Source organism: Pongo pygmaeus, chromosome 5 (assembly GCF_028885625.2).
Source record: "Pongo pygmaeus isolate AG05252 chromosome 5, NHGRI_mPonPyg2-v2.0_pri, whole genome shotgun sequence".
In the NCBI taxonomy this organism is placed as follows: Eukaryota; Metazoa; Chordata; class Mammalia; order Primates; family Hominidae; genus Pongo; species Pongo pygmaeus.
Window position 1 is genome coordinate 133409477 of NC_072378.2, and position 22657 is coordinate 133432133.

The following is a 22657-nucleotide window of genomic DNA, read 5'->3' on the forward strand; positions in this document are numbered from 1 at the left end:
ATATGCCTAGAAGCTAGGAGGTAAACATTCTTTTAAATCCTCTAAAGATTATGCGGAAAGCAAATAGAAAAATTACGTGTATACAGGTCACATTTTTAGATGATTTTGTAAGTATTTTTCTGTGTGGCTTTCTTAGTGCTCAGAATAGCTCTTCAAATACAAAAATGAACTATGAGCTATAATCTGCCCATTTTATAATTTTGAAAGCTTTAGGCAATTGCATATAAGAAACTGTGGATTGCAGTCTTTTTTTAGTAGTTGTTGCTTCCAAAGACTGACACATTTCCCTCCTGATACAACAGCTGTATGAGTCCCTGGAAGCGAGGCATGCTCTCTTGACTTCCCCTTCAGCCTTAACCAATTTATTCTGCACAGAGCCTGGTCACATCTTCTAGCTTATAGAATGTAACTCATTCGTAGTCCAAATTCTCAAACTGTTTACTATTGAAGAATTCAAATTTTAATTTGTATTGGTGAGAAGCATAAGATTTACTTTGTAAGCTTTAAAACCTTTGATTTTCTGATCATCATTTTATATCCATGCAGGCTTCAATAGCAGAATATCCCTAGGGAAGCAAGTACTTCTCCAGAAAAATGTAAGGTAAATTTTTTTTGCCTTACCAGATGCAAGAGAGGAAAGTATAGTGAATGGAAGATTACCTTGATACCTGATCTGTGGATATTTTCCCAGCCTGTTTTGTGAGTCTGTCAAATCCACAGACCTTAAGACATACAATTCCTTAAGATTATTAACTGATTCTATCTAGTATTTATTTTCATTCAGTTCACAACTATTGTGAATATGTAAAACATTAATATCAAAAAATCTATCAAAAAATCTATGTGAAAGACTATGTAAGTTATTAAAAGAATTTTATTGGCATCTCAAATCCTTATTTATTTATTTTTATAGGTGGCATCCCAGTTTTGTGACTTCTGGAAATCTTCCTTTTGCCTCCGTTCCACCTTAATGGCCATTAGGAAATGGCCGTCATTGTATCAGGGGAGCTGCAAAGACCAGTCCCTTGCTACTTTCTGGAGGATATTGCATTCTGGCTATGAAAGTAAAATGCTCATAATATTTATTTATGATTATAAACAAAAACAATCATTCATGGCCTTTACCAACATTAATATTTTAACATATCACTTGCTATTCTCATGTTCTATTCATTTTTAAAACAGAAATTTTGCTACATGCAAAATTCATGGGAAATGGTCTTACAAATATGAAAGTTTGAAATAATGAACAGAATTAACACATATAATTTAGTGTTTGGGTGTCATTCAATACTTTTTTATTAATCCATGAGACAAGTCTGTTCACAGTATAGTCACAGAGGTTGTCATATTGTAATAATAGATCTATAACATTAAGAAAACTATAAGAGATGTCCATTAAAAATATCTCCTTATACGTATTTTTACATTACATCATCAGCTTGTTTATGAACAAGGACACAAATCAAAATAATGATAGATTGTCCAGATTAGCTTAATCTGTGCTTGATAATAGAATGTCTTTCATTTATTCATCATTCGTTCATTTATTCATTCAACAAATGTTACTTAAATGTTCACGCTGTGTCAGGGACTATGCTAGGAGCTTAAAATTCATCAGTGAATAAAATCCTCCATCTTTGTTCTTGGGGAATTTACCTTCTAATGAATTCTTCATTTTTACTCCCCAAGGTAGTTTAAGTAATAGAAATTTTCATTAGCTTTTCAGTAATTCTGAGTCCAAGAGGCACAAGGCACAAGAAATCTAGTCCGAGAAGCACTGGTTACACCAATGTCATAAAGCAAGCTAATAATTCTCGCTGGATGGCTGCCTTTTGTTTTACTTTAAAAGTTATCAATTGAAAATTTATTTTAGGAGATAATTTTACATAAGTGTGGCCCATTGATTGGAATATTGCTTTTTGAATAATGACACTGATGTATTACAGAGGCTAAAAACTGAAAAATCCACTAATTTTCTGTTTGGTCTTGTAAGCAGACTCTGTGGCTACTGAACTCTGCTTTCAACTGGGAGGTGGTTCACAGATAAGGCTTCCATTGGACACATCACATAATGGATTTTCTCCCCAAGTATGTTGCCTATCACCAGGCCTGTCAAAGGTGGATGCACATAGACCAAATCCAGTGGAACGACTTTTTCCTTTGTAATTTACCTTCTGTGGAAGGTAGGTAGGATGTCCTCCAAAGATGCCCACATCCTAATTCATGGAACCTATGACTATGTTATGTTACACAACAAAATGGACTTTCTGATGTAATTAAGAAGAGAGACAATCCTAATCACACAAGTCCTTAAAAGCTGAGAACTTCCTCCTGCTGGGGACAGGACAGATGAGGCAGAAGGGGAAGTTAGGGAGGTTTGAAGAGTGAGAAGAACTTCTGCAGTGGCTGACTTGGAAGATGAAGGAGGCTATGAACCAGGGAATGGGGGCAGCCTCTAGAGGCTGAGAACCTGCTGACGCCCAGCCACAACCACTAAGGAAATGAAGACTTCAATTCCACAACTGCATGCAACTAAATTCAGCCAACAACCTGAATAAGTCTAAAAGAGGCTTCTCCAGAGCCTCCGGATAAGAGGCCAGGCTGGCGACACCTTGATTTTGACCTTGTGAGACCTAGAGCAGAGAAACCAGCCAAGACTACTCAGACTTCTGATCTACAAAACTGTGAGACTGTAAATTTATGTTGTATTAAGCCACTAATTGTGTGGGAATTTGTTACAGGAGCAATAGAAAATGAATACACCTTCTGATGTAGTTTAATCAGTTGACATTAGGTAAGTCTTCAGTCATGCTTCTTTTCAGAAATAAATACATAAATTATCATATCCTGGGGGTTTGTGTATTAACATTTTACATTATGTCAATAAGTGATATTTCTGATAATTTGGCACTTACAGATGTGCCTGTATTTCCTAAGTGTTTTATTAAACATTCCTTATTCACTAAGTGTTGACCCTGGTTAAAATATATATAATACTTGAAAGTGCTGCTGTTTGGTGTTCTTTCTGTGCCAGACTCCTCCCGTCTGTAATATGGAGATTTATTTACAATGGCGAGAGCTGCTATGGGGCCATCCATAATAACACAGAAGTCTTGGCTGACAAACACCAGAAGAAGCTGTCTGGAAGGTTTGAATAAATAAACCTGGGTGAGAAGTATACAGTTATTGTGCATCACCAATGAATGAATCAGGTTGAGTTCCATCTGCCTCACCTAAAACTTCCTTAAGTGAGTGACAAGCATAGTATAAATCAGAAAACCGAGCCATCAAGAAGGTTGCCTTGACCAACGACTCAAATCACATTAAGCAGAACCAGAAGAGAACTTTACACCTGTATCTTCAGCTCCACAGTAAAACTCAATGACACGATGAATGACATTTAATCTGTATGATTTCACCATGAAATCTAAACCATCATTTGAAAGGCTGCTGAATGTGGTACCAGTGGCACACTTTGTGCCTAACTCTCTTAACTTTTTGCTCATTTGATAGCCATGCAACTCTAGAAATCTGATTTTAAAACAATTACCTTGGGTTCCAGGGAATAATTACTTTAATGATCTTTTAAATATTTTTCCCCTAAGAGTTGACCTTGCTGTAAATTCTTTATTGCCTATTTATATGGTGACAGGGGATTAGGCAGACACTGTTCTTGAGTCTTTACTGAGCTAAAGGAAAGTGGCGAATAGATGGCCTAAAAGGATCATGGGGAAATGTTTAAGGGGGAATTGAAAATTCAGTATTTTCACAAGCTACAAAAACATCCAAAGTCAATGATAAAAACAGGCATATTATGGCAAATTAGCAGTAGAGGGAAACAGAAAATGTCATTTTCTGAATGAGGACTTACAGTGGGAAGCTGTCCTTTAACTACTATATATATTTTAAAATAATTTTATTGATATATGAAAACTAATTTAGAAACCACATTAATAAATTAATAAAATTATTAAAATGATGGTACTCCATGAATTTTTAACAAGCATATTCCCTATGTTACACTTACAAGAAATTTTTTTTGATAACGCAAGGTCATAATTTGCAAAATATTTGGCACTCTTGTTTGTTTTCTGCTTCACTATCTTTGAGTCTGTGACAAGTAGCTGATGGTAAACCTCATAAGATTTGTAGTTATATCTGAAGACACTATCCAAGACATTTGAACTTATGCAAAAAGACTATTTTCACCCTTAATATTAAAAAGCTGAGATGCATCCCAGGAGGCAGCTATCATTCATATACATGGAAGCTCTTACTAATTGTAAGTTACTATGGCAAAAGAGTAAGAGGGCACTATTCATTTACAGAAAACAAGAGATATTGAGTCTGATAAATTCAAATGGCTATGCCCATTGTGTAGTTGAAGACAACAAGTAGAGACTTTGGGTGATGGAAAATGAAAATATGTTATTATAATATGCTAATAGCATTCCATCTCCAGTCCACAAGCATTTCTTGAGCACTCACTTTCTGCTAGGCCCTGGGAAAATGCTAATCTATTTAGCACTTTTCCATTTACAAAGTACTTGATACACTTTGGCTTATTTGACACACTCATAAACACTTGGAAGTGGAAAAGGTATTAATAGTGCCACTTAAACAAAGAGAAGACATGTCCATGTAAATGGTAGAGATGGAAATCATAAGGACAAAGTGTGAACCAAAACAAAAGAAGATTGTTCACTATGTATAAGACCCAAAGAAGCATAGCATGATGTGTTGAGGAATCATAAACCAATAAATGATGAATAGACTTTGAAATAGCAATCAATCTTCTAAATTATATAACATTTAACCACAATTAATGCACAAGGCTTTTACGGGACAATCTTTAAAGCCTCCTCAATTAAATAAAACAATGCTTGAAAAAATAAAATTGTATGATACGTTTGTGAATGGCAAAGCTTAACACTTCAAAGACACAAATTCTTACCAAATTAATCCAAAAATTCAATACAATTCCAATAGACATTTCACCAGGATATTTTGAAGAATTTGACAAACTTAACTCTGAAATTTAGTAGCCAAGAATCACTAAATAAGTCTTGAAAAGAAGATTCACTCTTGAATCCCCATGTGGATTCACCATATTGGTAACAAAGGGGTGCCCCTCTTCATCTCTAATGCAGCAAGCGTGAGTGGGCCAGTCCCTAGGTGCTGCACTCTGAAATGCTTTACCATGTTGGTGCATTTGTGCCTGAGAGTAGGCTTGCTCCTACTCAAGCATTAAACATGGTGGGAATAGTAGGGCAAGCCCAATACTGGAGGACATGAAAGGCTTCTAATAGGCAGCTTTGGCTCCAGGACTCTCCAATAACCTTACCAAACTCTCCTTAAAACTGCACGGCAGCCCAAGAGGCTTTTGGCAACCTTTCTTCTTTCCTTCCATCGCCTCTCCACCCGAGGTCAGACTGGCATGATGGTCTGATGACTCCCCTAGCTCCCAGCCCTCTCTCCATCTTTGTATCTGCTTCTTATAGGACTCAGACTTAACAATTATTTTAAAAAATAATCACTGAGGCACTAGCACAGAAACAAACAGACTCATAAAGTAGAATGGATAGCCCAGAAATTAATCTGCTTATTGTACTTTATATATAATAAAAGATGATACCACAAATTAGTGGGGAAAAATAGATTGCTAATTGAATGTGTTGAGGGAAAGTATTTCCATATAGGGGGAAAAGTAAGATTAGGTGCCTTCTGCATATTGCATACAAAAATAAATTTCAAATTAAATAAAAAACTAAATGTGAAAGGAAAAATTGTGATTCTGTGGTGGGAAAGGCTTTTACAAAAAGTACCCCCAGAGTCTCAATCATAAGAAAATAATTGATACATTAAAATTAAGGATTAAATACATAGGTGACAGATTTGGTAAAGATAATGATAATACATGTAAAAAGAGATCAATATCAGAATGTATAAGAAACTTCTGCAAATTAAAAGAGGAAGGAAGCGAGAGAGAGAAAGGAAGGAAGGGAGGGAGGGAGAAGAAAAAAGAAGAGACTGAGGGAGAGAAAGAATGAAAGAGAATAGGTAAAGTACATGAATTGGAATGTTACAGAAGGGGAAATTCAAATGGCTAATGAGGTAAAATTTTACACCCATCGAATTGAATAAACTAAAAAAAAAAAAATAAACAACACGGAGTTTTAGAAAGATTATGTGGAAACAGGAACTCTCCTGCACTGCTGGTTGAAATGTAAGCTAGCCTTCCAGAAAGCAATCTGACAGCACCTAATAAAACCACGTAAACATATACCCTACGATCAGTCAATACCCCTTTTGAGCATATTTCTCCAGCATACACAGACATGTTTGAAGATACTTACCACAGTAATGTTGGTGGAAGAAGGCAGTTGGAAGCTAGGTAAAGGTCCAAAACCTAGGGAAATGGATAAGTGGCTGATGAATTTTAGATAATAATGAATAGTACCAATGTGGCTACATTTTGAAATCATAAGCTTGAGAGAATAAAGTTAGAAGTAGAAAGAGAAGTATTACACAATATCATTTATATGAATTAAGAGCACACACACACACACACACACAATTGCTCAATAACACTGTATTGTGTGAGGATCATTACATAGCCAAAGGTATATATTACACCATGAAAGAGGGTGCCCATGGGGGGCTGGAATAGCAGTGGGGATCTGGAGTAAAGCGGAAAAAAATAAAATATGGGAAAGTTGTACAGACCAATGCTGATGGATGCCATGGAAGGGCAGCCTTTTTACTTCCCTCTTCCAAAGTCAATTCATATTTCCAATCATTATAACACGCAAATCTAGAAATTCAACAAAACCCAAATTTTAATGTTAGAGTGGCTCTGGATTAGTTTTCCACTGTTGACAACAAATTATGACAAATTTAGCAGCTAAAAGCAACATACATTTATTAACTGATGGTCTGCAGGAGTCTGGCCATGAGTTTAGCTGGATCTCTGCCTAAGGTGTCACCAGGCTAAAATCAAGGTATTAGCCATGAACATGATTTTTGTCTAAGCCTCATGACTCTCTTTCAAGCTCACTGAATGTTGGCACAATTCAGTTTCTGGTGACATATGACTGAAGTCCCCAGCTCCTGGAGACCATTTGCCATTTCCTGTCATGTGATTCCTCTGCACATCACAGAAGTTTGCTCCTTCAAGGCCAGTAGGCGCTTCTCTGGCTGCTACTTTGAGTCTCTTTTATTTTATTATTATTATTTTTGAGACGGAGTGGCCCTATCGCCCTGCCTGGAGCACAGTGGTGTGATCTCGGCTCACTGCAACCTCCGCCTCCCAGGTTCAAGCAAGTCTCATGCCTCAGCCTCCTGAGTAGCTAGGATTACAGGTATGCCGTACCACGCCCAGCTAATTTTTCTATTTTTATTAGAGACGGGGTTTTGCCACATTGGCCAGGCTGGTCTCAAACTCCTGATCTCAGGTGATCCACCTGCCTCGGCCTCCCAAAGTACTGGGATTACAGGCATGAGCCACCATGCCTGGCTGAGTCTGTTTTAAAGGGCTCAACTGATTAGGTCAGTCTCACCCAGCATAACCTCTCTTTTGACTATCTCAAAGTCAACTGATTAGTGACCTTAATTCACCTACAAAATCTCTTTACCTTTGCCACATAACATAACCTAATCACAGGAGTGACAGGTGATCCTTTTGAGATAGCAGGGCAAATATTCAGCTGCATATTTGGCAAATATTCGTGGCATACCTACTATGTGCCCCATACCAACTAAACAATTGGGTATAAGGCAGATAAAATATTAATAAAATAAAATACAGTCCTTGGTCTTAAGAAACTCATTTTAGTGGTGAGAAAAGATGTGCACTCATTTAATTAAAACGAAAAATAAAATAAGTGGTTAGAGTTTGAATTTTTGGCACCATATTGCTTGAGTTCTGGCTCTATTTCATAGCAGATGTATAACTTTGGATATATATTTGTTATAGGAGGAAGAATATATATACATATATATACACTTATTATGCGAAGAAGGAAGAAGGAATAAGAGAGATAGGGAGGGAGAGAAAAAGGGAAGGAAATGGAAAACTTACAGAGTTTTTGTCTTGATCAATGAGTTAGATATAAAAAGCTTAGAAAAGCATCTGACACAGTGAGAAATCAATAAATCTCAGCTCAGATAACAGAGGCAACTGTAAGGTCTTATGGGAGCATGGAAGAGCAGACAATGGTAGCATTTTATAGATGAAAAAAATGAGACTCAGCAAACAATGCTTCTCTGCATTCACACAATTAGTAAGTAACAGAACCAGGAACAGAAATGAATTAACCCTGATCTGCAGTAGTTGAAAGCACCCTACTTAGTAAATAAGGGCCCAGGTAAGATCAGGCTGAAGACCAGCCAAGGACTTTGAGGAGGACGGAAGCTATTTCATGTGGATGCAATGACCTCTACACTATTCCTTCACTATGTAACTTTGATTCTCTAAGTGTTGGCATGATGATTATAATAAAAATAAGTCTCATAGTTATGAAAAACTGTGAGGCCAACAATAATTTTCAAAAATATGAACTCAAATAATTCTTTAAAAAACCTGTAAATGACTTTCATACGAGCCTTCTCAAATCCTTTTCCAGGGAAATCAGTGGATAACAATTTTATTAGTTCAACAAATATTTGTAAGTGCTCTGTTTGCCACACTATATAAATTTTGCTAAATTGTATAAAAAACTTGTTAAATCACCAGGCGCAGTGGCTCGAGCCTGTAATCCCAGCACTTTGGAAGGCCAAGGCAGAAGGATTGTTTGAGGCTAGAAGTTCAAGACCAGCCTGGTCAACATAGCGAGACACCCTCCCTACAATTTTTTTTTTTTAATTAGCTGGGTATGGTATGTGTGCATGTAGTCCCAGCTACTCAAGAGGCTGAGAAAAGAGGATCACCTGAACCCAGTAGTTTGAGGCTGCGGTGAGCTATGATTGTGCCACTGCACTCCAGTCTGGGCAACAGAGCAAGACCCTTGTGTCCAAAAAACAAAACAAAAACAAAAACTTGCTAAATAAGCTGAAAAAAAAAAAAGCCAGAACATTTTATAATGAGCCACTACTATATACCAGATAGTGTGGATACAAAATGAATAAGACAAATTTATAGCATCTCTGGGCAGGGAAAAAATTTCAACTATTCCTCAAACTGGGGCATCTGCTGTGGAATAACAAGATTCTAGAGGGATTTCTGGCTGCTTTGAGCAGCAGAACAGCCTGCAACTGATTAACTCTCCTCACCTGTGCCTGTCATGGCCCACACTGAAATGAAAAGTTATTACTCAGTATTTTCTGGGATTAGTTTGAGAATCTATTTATCCTGAACAGTAGATAGAAAAGAATTGCTACGAGATAGTGAAGTTTGATCAGCTTAATAAAATCAGCAGGGCAATTCAATTCCACCCACCAGGCAAACTTTCAAATTCACATTCAAATTAATAATAGTGTTGTTCAGTTAAAAGATGCTTTGATCCAAAGAATTCCCAGGGCTTTGCAAATTTAGGTGATTGATGTTCAAGAGTGGGGTTTACAGACAGCTGTTTGAAGTAGGAGAACAGCCTGGTAGTGCCTTCTATCAAAAGCAGAGTTATACTCCAAAACGTTTCATTGTGTCATGGTGAAAACAGCGTTTGAGAATACAAAATCAGGACCTTGTGACCAAGTTTATGTTCTTAAAATTAAACAATTAAAAAATTATTTGACTAAGCATTAGTCAAATAAAGAGGGATCAGTGAATTCTAATACACCTTAAATTTTATAATTAAATTGGTATAGTATGCTAATTTCTATACTATTTTGCTCACCATAAACTTTCACCCCAAATGAAATATGACTAAAGTTGTATTTTTTAAACACACATATATATTTTTTTCTTTGTCTGATGTTCCATTCAAATATCTAGTTAAATGTTCTAGATATTTATTCATCACAACAACTGAGACTCTTTTGAGAATGAAAGGGGGCACTTTTAATAATTACACTAAGGGAACAGGTGTCAACTGGAGACGTCCTCAGCAAACCAGGACATATGGCCAACCTATGATTAGTGCTTTTTCAAGTTACAACAGTTGTTGACTCCTGCATTCTGGGCCATACTTCTCATCTCTCTGAATCCCACCTCCCTTCATCTTGTACTTTCTCTTTCAGTGCTTTCTATGTGAGATCTCTTTATCCTCCCCCATTTATTCAATAACTAGTTAATGAGCATGTTCCACCTGTCAGATATTATTCTAGTAGATGGAGACACAAATTTGGCCCTGGGTCTCTAGATGCTTATATTCCAGCCCGAGTTGGGAGCACACTTTAACTAGTTATATAATTAGGTATTTTATAACAATTTTGAAGCATGCTACAAAGGTGAATCACACAGTGCCTGGGAGCATATAATCTGTCCTGCCTGGAAAGTCAGAGAAACCGCTTTCTTTACAGATGCCGTCTTAATAAAATTCTAGGGACTGTGTTTATTATTCCTCATCTCTATCAATTGTTAAAACTATATTTTTTCCTGCTATCATCTTCTTCTGCCTCCCTTCTTTTTTTATTATTTTAATTAACATTTCTGGTCTTCAGTTTCTTTTTTTCTACTAATATTGTATAGGGGTGACACCAAGATGTGCTACACCGAACCCGACTTCTGCATGTTTAAGACAAGGTATGAAAATTAAATGAATCTACACTCCAGTTTTGTGAATAATAATTCACAGATACACAATATAATGCAATAAGAGATGGCTGTGCTACCTGATTAGATGCCTGATTAGGTACCAGTGGACAAGTTTGCCAAGGAGGAGTCCAAAAATCTTGCCTTAGTCAATACATGATTAACTTGCTTCCCTTCAGTACTTGCCTGTTCTTTATTTCATGCCTCTTCTTGACTCTTCCCTTAAACGTCAGCATTCCCTAAGATTCTGTCCTTTGCCTTCTTCTAATTTTTTTGCTTTGGAAAGCACTTCCACTTCCATGGCTTAAGCCACCACTTCCATACAGATGGCTCTGGAAACTTTTTCTTCTGCTCTCTAGGGAGTTCTCTACAAAGAACGATCCTGCATTTGCAGCTGTGTGCAGGACAGTGTCACAGCTCAAGCCACTGGCACTGCCTAGCTCATGCCACCATAATCTTTCATCTTGATTATTGCAAAAACCTTCTGACTGGTTTCCCTGTCTCCAGCCTTGCTCCTACCCAAATCAATTTTGCCTCTATGCCACAGCAAACGTGATCTTTCTAAACTGCTTGTTATTGTGCTAACCCTCTTCTTAACACTCTTCCCTAGCTCACTGTTGTTCCTTATTTAAAACCCAAGCTCTTAATAGAAACTGACACTATCTGCATAACCTGGCCTCTGTTTTTCCCTCTAGACTTGCCAACAACCACTTCCCACCTTATATATAGAGAGAACTCCCTGCTCTATAACCCATGTTGTCTCTTGACTCTAAGCCACCACACATGCTCTTTCTTCTTCTGAGACATGCTCTTTTCCTCTCCTGAGTTTCACTCATCCCTCAGGCCCCAGCTCCTTAGGAGCTTTCCTAGATTTCCAAGTCTGAGTCAGGTGCTCTTACTATGTGCTTTCTCACAGCACCCTCTACCCTTGTTATCACAGCCCCGTTTTATTCTTGCCTTTAGCTTACTCACTTTCTCCACTTGGCTGTGAAATACAGTATGGGATGTAAATACTTCTATAGAATGGGAAGACTGAACACTCAATAGCTGTTAGTGTCTTGTAAAGGTCTTAACAAGTGGTTAAACTTTGGTATGAGGGATGAGAAGTCCACAGAAGGAAAAGCATTAGCAAAGATGTGTCTAGAGATTGGAAAATGCAAGGCAAATGTAGTTATTAAATCATACAGAGTGAAATATACACTCAGATAGGAAAATAATGGGAGCCAAGGCTTGAAGAGCTAATCCTTGAATGCCAGATTGAGACATTTAGTATTTTTTCCCAACATTTGCTGGACATTACATTTACCTGGGGAACTCTTATCAAAACACCAATACCTGGGCTCCACCTTCAGAGATACTGATTGAATTATCCAAGAAAGAGACTCAGACAAAAGCATTTAAAAAAAGCTTTCTAGGCCAGAATTGAGAATCATGACTCTAGGAGACAATGGAAACTTTGGAAGTTTTTGAGTATAATCTAGTATATATTAAATTTGTAATAAAAAATGTGTCAAATGAATGTTGATGTCGCACATACCAGATATCTTTGTTATTGGTTTTCAGAAATTTTTCATGTTTTATAAGAATATGTTTATTCATTAAAAAAATGCCTCAATGACTTTATTCCCCTTTGTTACAGGTAATGTGTAAGAGTCCACAAAAGTCACTTAATTATCTCATGCTTTAAATTTTATTTTTTCTTTCCTTGTGCATAAACACAATTGTTTTAAACATGATTTGAACTGTTTTTTTTTTTTTTCCAGAATGTGCATCTTTATTTTTCCTGAATATTTCTATTGTCTAAATACCTTAGGTAAAATTTACTGCTTCTATGGATGGCCTAAAAGTTCTGGCAATGAAAGAAGTAAAGTGTGAATGTATCCTTAATACCAGCTATTCAGATGTCTTCATCAATTATTATGTGAAGTCTTTCCAGTTCTATCCTAAACTGTAGAAACTCTTCCAGTTAAACTACAGAGCATGATAAGAGTTTCGTAACATGCTGCCTCCAAGAAGTAATTTCATTGTACCAAATTCATTTTCACTTTTAATAATCTTGATTTGATCCTGTATCACTAATAGAGGCTTTAAAAACAATTTAGATATTTACTAGACACTATGAGGTTCATGATGCTCTTAGTTTTTACAAATAATAAATATGTATATACATTTTTTTACAAATAATAAATGTGTACATACAGATTTTTCCTGCTGTTATCTGTACATACACATTTATTATTTATTATTTTCAAAAATGAAACATTACTTTTTACACATTTATTGTTTGTAAAAAAATGTGTGGTAATGTCAGAATTCCTTACTGTTAACAGTTATTTCTAAGAAGGTCTAAAGTTTTTATTCTAGGACTTGAAGGGGACGTTAGCTATATTATATACTACTTTTCTCAAACTTAGTTCTCAACTCAATATACTGTATTTGACAGGCAAACACAGGTATTATATCATGATAAAACAATAGTGGTGCAATTATTTCTTAGATTGAAAGAGATGCAATCATTGCACTATTGCAAGAGTAAAGAAAAAAAAAGACTTGTCATTATCCAATGAATTAACAGAGTTCTAATCCCACTTAAAGAAGAATTTTGTTTTTCTGAGGAATTCCAGTATTTATGCTCCTGTGAAGCATTTTCTAATATTTGACTCTTTAGTTAGGGGCCAGGAAATATTTTTTTTCTAAGTGAGAAGGAAATTGGTTATAAGCAAATTAATTTGGGGAAATAGTAAGATTTCAAACTCTCATATTTTCATCAGATACCACATTTTTCTGGAGTTCTAGCTATCCTTTGTTCTTATATTTCCAAAACATCTAGTAAATTAAAAAATGCAATGGGAAACTTTAAGCCCACAGCCCAGCCCTTGATAAATAATCAAACAACAATTGAGTATTTATGCTTGCACTGCAATAGAAAGGTTAGAGTTCACCGAAAAATCCTCTTAATTTAAGAATTGTAGTTGTTCCATACAATCATAAATAAAAGAAGTAATTATAAACTTTGGGGGAAAGAACTAAAAATGTTTTTGAGAAAAATATGGCTTTCCAATCTAATTGAAAGTAAGGGAAATTTTTTTTTTTTGCCTTGTAATGTATGATTATATATAGTTGTGTGTGACTGGTGAATGATGTCTAAAGAGGTTGCTCAAGGTTACAGGAAAAACCCTAAGGAATTCTTGCAGCAACATCCTGAAATAAGAGCTCCTGCGTAATAGATTCACTGTGGTTTCCTTAGTGAAGCGAGCCTTCTGTGAACACACAATCCTTAACTGTACAGGATCAGGAGGAGAATTGAGTCATGCATTGGAATGCTTTTAGCTTTGGTTTACCCCTCTGTTTAAAGAAGAGAGTTATGAGATTTGCTTAATTTGATCGTTTTCCTCTTTCCTTTGGTAATCTCCCTCCTGTATTATAAGATATATAATGCTTCCTTCACACTTCAAATGAAAGTTGAAATGATTTTTTCATGCACACTATGTTGTAGATGAAGGTCAAAAATTTACATCAGGGACCTGAATGTGTAGCATATACAACCGAGTGTTGAAAGAAGACAAAATTATTTTCATCATGAAGAATATGTGCTCAGTAAGAATCAGAATGTTCAATTGTGTGAAGGTGGGAGATGGGAAGATTGGTATTATGGCCTTGGATCCAGAAATCAGGTATTTATCCAAAATTTTCTCTATAGTTTTCACCTATCACCTATTCATTTAACCTCTTTACCATAATTTTTTATTTTAATTAAGAGTCAGTAATCTTTTTGTGCTGCTAGATAAGAGCCTTGACATTTTAAAGGCAGATATTTTTCTCATATTAGGTTCTAGATATAGTGTATGACAGTGGGACTCCTAGTGGGATTTTCTTGAGTTCTTAGCACCTGTTAAAGATGCTTATAATAAAAGAATAAAAGATGAAAAATCAAAGAAATGTTTGAAGAGGTATCCTGGGGGGCTTGATCTATTGGTTATTAAAAATGTAATACAGGGCCACATTAACAAGGCAGAGTGGTTTAGATTCAAGAATCAAAAGGCAGATTCAAGAAATAGGAAAAAAAACTAGAAACAAATCCTAATTATCATAAGTATTTTCTATATGACAACAGTACCACTGCAAATAACAATAAGCAAACAAATAAACAAAACTCCAATAAACCAAATAAAATCATTAAATAAAAATACAATTGAAAAATCAAATAAATTACAAAGATATATAATGAATGCTGCTGTAACAGTGGATTAAATAAACTATGTTCAAAGATTATAGCCAAACACATTTCAGATAAATTAAAAATTAATGTCAAAAAATAAAATGATACATAATTTATATAAATAATAATATAATTCCAGATTTCAGAAAAAAAAAGAAGTAATCACTAAAGAAGAAAAAAATCAATATAAAAAGCCCAAACTGTGATACATTAAATCCTTTCATAAGCAAAATTAAGGGATCAGCAATAAACTTGAAAAGTATCTTCAGAAAAATGACAAAGGGTTATGTCATTAAATACAGCTCATGCCAACCAGTAAGTTTGCCAATAAGAAAGAGGTCCAAGTGCTTGTAAATAAGAGTTCACAGATAAGGAAAATATATGTGACTAATAAATATAATAAAACATGTTACCAACTTAAAATGAGATATCACTTTGTCTGCTGGATTAGTGGGGACAAGGGGAGGTACAACGGGATTTCACACATCCTCCATTCCACCCGCCAGCCCAACCCTATACTAGAGGGGTTTGCTCACCCAACCTCCCTTCTGAGACCATAGTCTGAGAATAATAGAAAGAATAAAAGATAAAAAATCAAAGAAATGCTTGAAGAGGTATTCTGGGGGGCTTGCTTTACTGGTTATTAAAAATATAATACAGAGCTACAATAACAAGCTACTCTTCAAGTACAGGGAAGAGACAGAGAACAAGTATCATGTTATAAGAGCAGGTTAATTGCTGTGTTAATGTTTTGCTGTGAGCCTGGGTCTGGAGGAACTGTTTCTCTTGATTCCCTCCTATTTTGCAAGATTGCAATGCTACTGGAGATCCCTCTTTACCCCAGGACTAGGATGGGGAGAAAAAAATAAAACTGAGATAGTGGGAAAGGGAGGATGACTCTCTAATGTCTGTCTGAGATAGCCTCAGTATGCACAGTTGGTCATTTAGAAGGAAAGTAAAGAAGTGTTTTGTATCATGCTATGAGCCACATGTGTATGTCAGGTTGTCTAATCCGAAGATGTTCTTTTGAGAAGTGGATTACTTCTGAGTAGTTGGTTATATTAGCAGAACTTGTCCAAAATAGTAATGCAGGATGTAAATGAGAGAATATTGAGATAGTCACTCTAATACTGACACTGATGACCGTTTTAATTGATACAAGCTTTCTATAAAGCATTTAAAGTACCAAGAGTCTTACCTTTTTAAAAATATATTCTTTGATCCCCAACTACATTTCTTAGTATTACTCATTGACCAAACTTTTGAAAAGCACCACTTTATGACAGACAAAGGAGATGATAGATATAGCAATTAACAAGGCAGGCCAGGTACTTGTTCTTATGGTACTTTCATTCTAGTGGGGCCAGGAGAGAATAGACAATAACCATGTACATAAACAAATAAGTAAGATATTATAGAAAGTGACACATAGAGTGAAGAAAATAAATAGGAGTAATATGTTAAAGAGTGACCAGAGTTTGTCAGGGACGCTCTCTTTGAAGAGGTGATGTATTAGTGAGGGTTCTCCAGAAAAACAACCAGTAGGATGTATATACATTTTAACAGTGTGTGTATACATCTCTCTAGATAGATAGACAGACAGATAGATACATAGATAGATAGTTACATACATATTTATGTACCTACATATGTGTGCGTGTAGAGAGAGAGAAACAAAGACAGAGAAAGGTTTATTTTAAGAAATTGACTCTGGTGGTGGGTGCCTGTAGTCCCAGCTACTCTGGAGGCTGAGGCAGGAGAATGGCGTGAACCCAGGAGACGGAGCTTGCACTGAGCCGAGATCACGCCACTGCACTCCAGCCTGGGCGACAGAGCGAGACTCCGTTTAAAGAAAAAAAATAAAAGAAATTGACTCACATGATTGTGGGAGCAGGCAAGTCTAAAATCTGCAGGGCAGACCAGCAGGCTGGAAACCCAAAGAATGAGTGATCTTGCACTACTGCATCTAAAATCAGTCTGCAGGTAGAATTTCTTCTTCTTCGGGGACCTCAGTCTTTTCTATTAAGGTCTTCAACTGTTGGATGAGCCTCACTCATATTATGGAGAATAAGATGCTTTACTCAAAGTCTACTGACTTAAATGCTAATCACATCTAAAATTTGTCTTCACAGCAATGAAGGCCAAGCAAGTTGGTCTTGCTCTTATTTGACCAAGTAAGTGAGCACTGTAGCCTACCCAAGTTGACTCATCAAATTAATTACCACAGGTGATATCTCAGCTGATAATCGAATAACAATATGTAACCAGCCACGTGTGGTCCTGGTGGAAGAGATGCAAAGGCTCTAAAGCAGAAGAGTGTGCAGTGGGAACAAAAAGACCCAGTGTGCTGGGTCCCAGTGATGTGCTGCGGCCTGTTCATATTGCCTCGAAGAGCTGATTACAAACATCTCTTTTCAATTGCATGGTCAGTGACATCACGCTGGTAGCTTGAAATCAGTAAGGATTTATACCAGAGGAGTATGTACACCAGAGTAATCAGCAAATGCTACAAACCAGGACTTTTATTACTCCCACTTTTTAACATTTACCAGCAAAGTACTGATGGGAAGAGCGCAAGGGGTAGGCATGGGCCTCAGATGGCACATCTAAAAACTTAGCTCTCAGTCTCAGTGTGATGATTGACATTTTCAAGTCATATTACAAGTCAAAACAATTCATATTGCAGTGTACTCTTGAACAGGCTTCATAGGGAGGCAGAATTTCAAGTAGGAAAGCTAATGAGAAGATTACTGAAGCAGTCTAGAGACGAGATGATGAAGACTACACTAGAGTGTGGCAGGCACCAGGAGAGATAAAAAGCTTTGAAGGGCACATTTTGAATGGGGTGCTGATAGCTCTTGGAAGGAGGAAGCTGCAATGAGAGAAATTAAGAATGACCCATGGATTATTGACCTAAGCAAATGGGCCTACCCATGTTGGGGGTTCTTTTATGACATGGGAACATTTGGGAGGGAGAATTTCAACAGGGAAATGTGACAGGGGAATCAGTTGTTGCTGTGGCCCCATTGACTTTGAGATGCCTCCTAGATTTTGAAATGCCTGAAGCCATTAAGGAAGAAGTTTTATATGTGAGCTTATATTTGGAACTCAGTGGAAAGGTCAGGACCGGAGATGTAAATTTGGGAATCATCTCCATACAAAGACTAACTTTCCTAAGGAAATAATCAGAAATTCAGACAGACTAATAGGTTAAAATAAAAGAAGGACACAGAAATGTATATGCTAAATGGCTGAATAAGGAAGATATATTGACATAATTAGTCAATAAGCCATAATTCCACTTGCTGTAGCTAGTGTAATTATGAGTAATTTAAATTTTTTGTCCTTTAGATATTCACCACAACAAATAAGTTATTCTTAAAATTAGAAGAAAACAATCTTGTTTTAAAAGAAATATAAAAACATTAGATTTGTTAATGATAACATTAAAATATCTAAGTAGCTAAAAATTTTATTTAGCCACTGGTTAAACTGTTTCTTTGACTTAAAGAGCTTATAGTTATGTAAGCACACTCTTTTTTACTTGTCTTTCCCATTATTAAAATAATACATGTATGTTACAGATACATTTGAAAAGATAAAAGAATAAAGAGAAATAATTTTTACATATTATTGAATATTTAGTTTTCTTGGTCCAATTTTATCTACTTTTTTGTGATATGCTACTATCATTTTATATCTTATTTATATCTTATATCTATCTTTTTGTATCTTATATCTTATAAAATCTATGTTATTACTCCCTTAACAGTGCATTTTTATCAGAAGTTAAAAAAGGTTCACTACTTCACATGGTTTTATGTCTTGTGATAGTGATCTATAATGTTTAGCCTCTATGATACTGCTGCAGTATAGCGTTTCACTGGAATTTTTCATTTTCACTTCAATGCCATAAAACTGCAACCTCAAATTTATTGCAATATTTACATATATGACAGCTGTTAAAACTTCAGTAGTTGAAATACACTTAGGGAATAGTTACTGGGGCTAATGTGTGTATACACACACACACACACACACACTTTCATGTAAGTTATTTATTGTAATGTTGAACTTTTATTCCCTTGTGGTGAATAAAAGGACATAAGTGTTGATATTTATGTTATAAAGTTACCTGCTTCCCTTACTTCATTCATGAATTTCTTTATTCATATCAATACTTACTGAAAAGTTTATAAAGAACCTACTATGTGCCAAGCAGTGAGCAAAACACAGCAAAGTTTGGGAGATGGACACATAAGTGGAAAAACAGTATTGCCATATGGCAAGAACTGTTGAAAGGGTATAATCAACATAGTTTGGAATCACACAGGGGAATGGGAGAAGGTGACCCTTGAGCTGGGTGTTAGAGGATGAATGAGCATTTACCAGGCAGAATAAATAGCATTTGCACCTGCATGGAGCTATGAAAGGAGAAAGAATGATTGAGGCAGGAAATAAAGTGCAAAAAGGAGGTTTGGACCAGCTTGTGATGGGTCTTGTGTGCCAAGCTAAGGAATTTGTATTACATATTGCAGGTCATGGAAGTCAACAGAGACTGCTTTGCATTGGAGACTGTCAGAATCAGTCTGGGCTGGAAAGAACATTCTGCAACAATGTGAGGAAAGATTAGACTGGAAAGAAAACTGGTAATAGGAGCACTAGGGATAGGCTGAGTTCAGTGCAAAAGATAAGGAGGGCTGAAAGCTTTGGCAGTCTCTGAGGATGGCAAGAAAGAAGACAATTTGATTGGCAAAAATGACAATATTTAGTGAAATGATTAAAGCAAGAACAGGATGAAGAAGAAAGAAGATAGGAAATATAATTTTAAAAAGAAGGTTGGGTGTGAAAATTAGAGGGTCTGGAAAGTAACTTGAAGAAAGGTTAGAATCAAACAATTTTTTAAAGGGTAAGTAAAATTTGAGATTGGTCTAAATTGAGACCAATGTGTTAGAAATAATGTTTTATTATTTCCTGGGTTGAGATAGGAGATAAAAAGGAGCTGATAAGAGGTCTACTTTCATGTAGACTACATAGGTGCAGAAAGAAAGAGAAATGGGAATTTACTTAGTTTTTTATTTTTAATTTTTTGGGCACATAGCAGGTGTATATGTTTATAGGATACATGAGATGTTTTGACACAGGCATGCAAATGTGAAATAAGCAAATCTTGGAGATGGGGTATTCATCTCCTCAAGCATTTGTCCTTTGAGTTACAAACATTCCAGGTACACTTTTTAAGTTATTTTAAAATGTACAATAAGTTTATTATTGACTATAATCACCCTGTTGTGTTATCAACTAGTAGGTCTTCTTCATTCTTTCCAAGTTTTTTTGGTACCCATTAACCATTCCCACCTCTCCCCTAGTCTTCCACTATGGGAAATGGGAATTTAAAGATGATCAGAAGACAGTTGGGAGCAGAGTGAGAATAAGAACCCTCAACTGCTGTCTCACCTTTCAGATCACAAAGAAGTTTTTTACAATGAGCAGAACACTCAACCTGAAAGCAGAATGGATTGTCACTGCAGTGTGGCAGTGGAATGGTGCTTGATGTTGGCAAAGGAAACATGTACTTCTAGACTGGACAGTTTTCCCTTAGTTTACAGTTTCCAAATAGAGACATCACTTTAAAATAACATGGAGAACATACATGGATGTACTGAATGAAGAATAAAGTCTGTGTTGCAGTCCTGGCTCCATCTACTTTTACAAATATGGCTTTGGACAAATCACCTAACTTTTACTTTTGAGAATTTAAACTTATCATGTATAAAATGATATTGCTAATATGTTTGCTGCCTACCCCATTGGTTTTTGTGAGTAATAAATGATAATGCTAAGAAAAAGGCATTGAGAATTATAACTCACTATTCAAATGCAAGTTATTTATGTGGTTATTGTCATTATTATTAACACTTTCACTCGGTTAAAACCTTAGAACCAAAAAAATCTGAGAACTTGCTTACTATTAATAACTGTCTTAATTGATTTAGGCACTCAAGAAAGTATCAGCTCACATGACTGAGTTTCATCAATTCCAAGTTGTACATTGAGAATCATGATAAAGATCGGGAATATGAGACTTTAGGCATAATTCTTTTTCATCACCATCTGGCTATTTCTACTTCTCCAGTCCTAACTTCTAACCTGATCTAAATTGCAAAGTAGAAAATTTCAAGGAAGCCTTCTTTGGGTTCCATACTCTGCTTTTATGCCTTCTACATAAAGAAAGTGAAACAGAAAAAAAAAAAAAAAGAGTGGACCTCACATTCATACACAACTTCCTCCCAACAATTTCATTAGTAGAGCCTGGGAAGTCCTACTTGAACCAACCCTGCTCCCTCCACTGGTTCTGCGCCACCTGATTACCTCCATGCCATGCTCCTTTGTATCTCAATACTGCTCATAGGTCACCTCATCAGAGACACCTTCCCTGATTACAGCATACGAAATTACAAAACAAGCCTGATCTCGTTCCATTGTCCTTGCTCTGTTTCACAACCCTCAATCACCAGCAGATGTAGAATATACTTATTTGTTTCTTATCTGTCCCCTCTCCCACCCATGTAAGCACCACAGGAATCAGACTTGGTTTTCCATTGTAACCCCTGAGCCTGCCACATGGAAAGTATTCAATAAATCATTGTTGAACAAAGGAATGAATGCATCTGTGAATGGATATATTAATTTAAAATGTCCTGGTCCTTAGAAGGATTTTCAAAATTTGAAAATATGAAGTGGTGTGAGGACTATTGCTCAAGGTTAAAAGAAAGGAGAAAGAATGCATCACTCAGACAATTGATGGGCTTTGAAGGAAGAGAGTAGGAGGAACAGGAACAGCACAGCAGGTAAAATGACAGATTCTAGGGTGACCAACTCATTGTGCAGGATCTAGACATTTTCCAGTTATAGGACTGAAAATCCCTTATCCTATGCAACTCCTCAGTGCCAGGCAAACCAGAACTGTTTGTCGCCCTGAATCTTAGGGTCAAGTATTCCCTAAGTATTAGAATTCCTTATGCACATTTATTAGCAGTGAGACCTTGGGCAAGACAAACTGTCCCTGATTTTAGTTTCTTATTTGTAATTGGGGCTAGAAATACCTGGTTCAAAAGTTTGTAGATATTTCTTTTAAAAGACTCTATATAAAACGCTTAACACGTTGCCTGGTATGAAATGTGTGCTGGATAAACAGCAAGGCAGTATTATTAAAGTGCTTGGTTGATAATTGGCACTCAATAAATGTCAGCTTAAAAAGTAAGGTAGATGCTAATTCCTGAGTGTTTGTGTGACATGGATAATGCCTTTTAATAATAGAATTACACTATTTCAAAAGGTATAATAAAGAGTCTTCATGATGAAATTTTAATACTGCATTTGCCTTTCTGCTCTCAAAGTACTTATAATATCTTCATCCAGAAGAAAAGCATTTTTGTTTTTTATAGTGTTCATTATTTTTTTAAAAAAAAACTATGTAGTGTAGTAAAACGTAAAAAGTAAGACTTTTATGAACATTTATAAAGTTTTATACATTCTAAAACATAACGTAAATACATTTTGCTTGCCAGTATCAATAATTTATTCAAAGTCTTTCAAATAAGGCTAGCATAGGCTGGAAATATCATATTTTAGGAAAACATAATTCTTCTCATCAACAAAAACAAATGTTCCAACTAGTTTTATGAAATAAAAGCCTTTAAAATAGTCACTTGCAGTTGATTTGAAAAAACGTCCTCTTGTCT

The 22657-nt window shown here is 36.0% G+C and overlaps 1 long non-coding RNA gene across 1 annotated transcript; it reads left to right on the top strand.

Annotated features, from left to right (window-relative positions):
• Positions 1 to 2299: 2299 nt before the first annotated feature.
• LOC129039612 (uncharacterized) lies at positions 2300 to 20763 on the top strand. The gene is made up of 4 exons (XR_008503369.2): positions 2300 to 2797; positions 10631 to 10684; positions 14190 to 14367; positions 20282 to 20763. It is a non-coding gene; the product is annotated as an uncharacterized LOC129039612 (long non-coding RNA).
• Positions 20764 to 22657: the final 1894 nt, after the last annotated feature.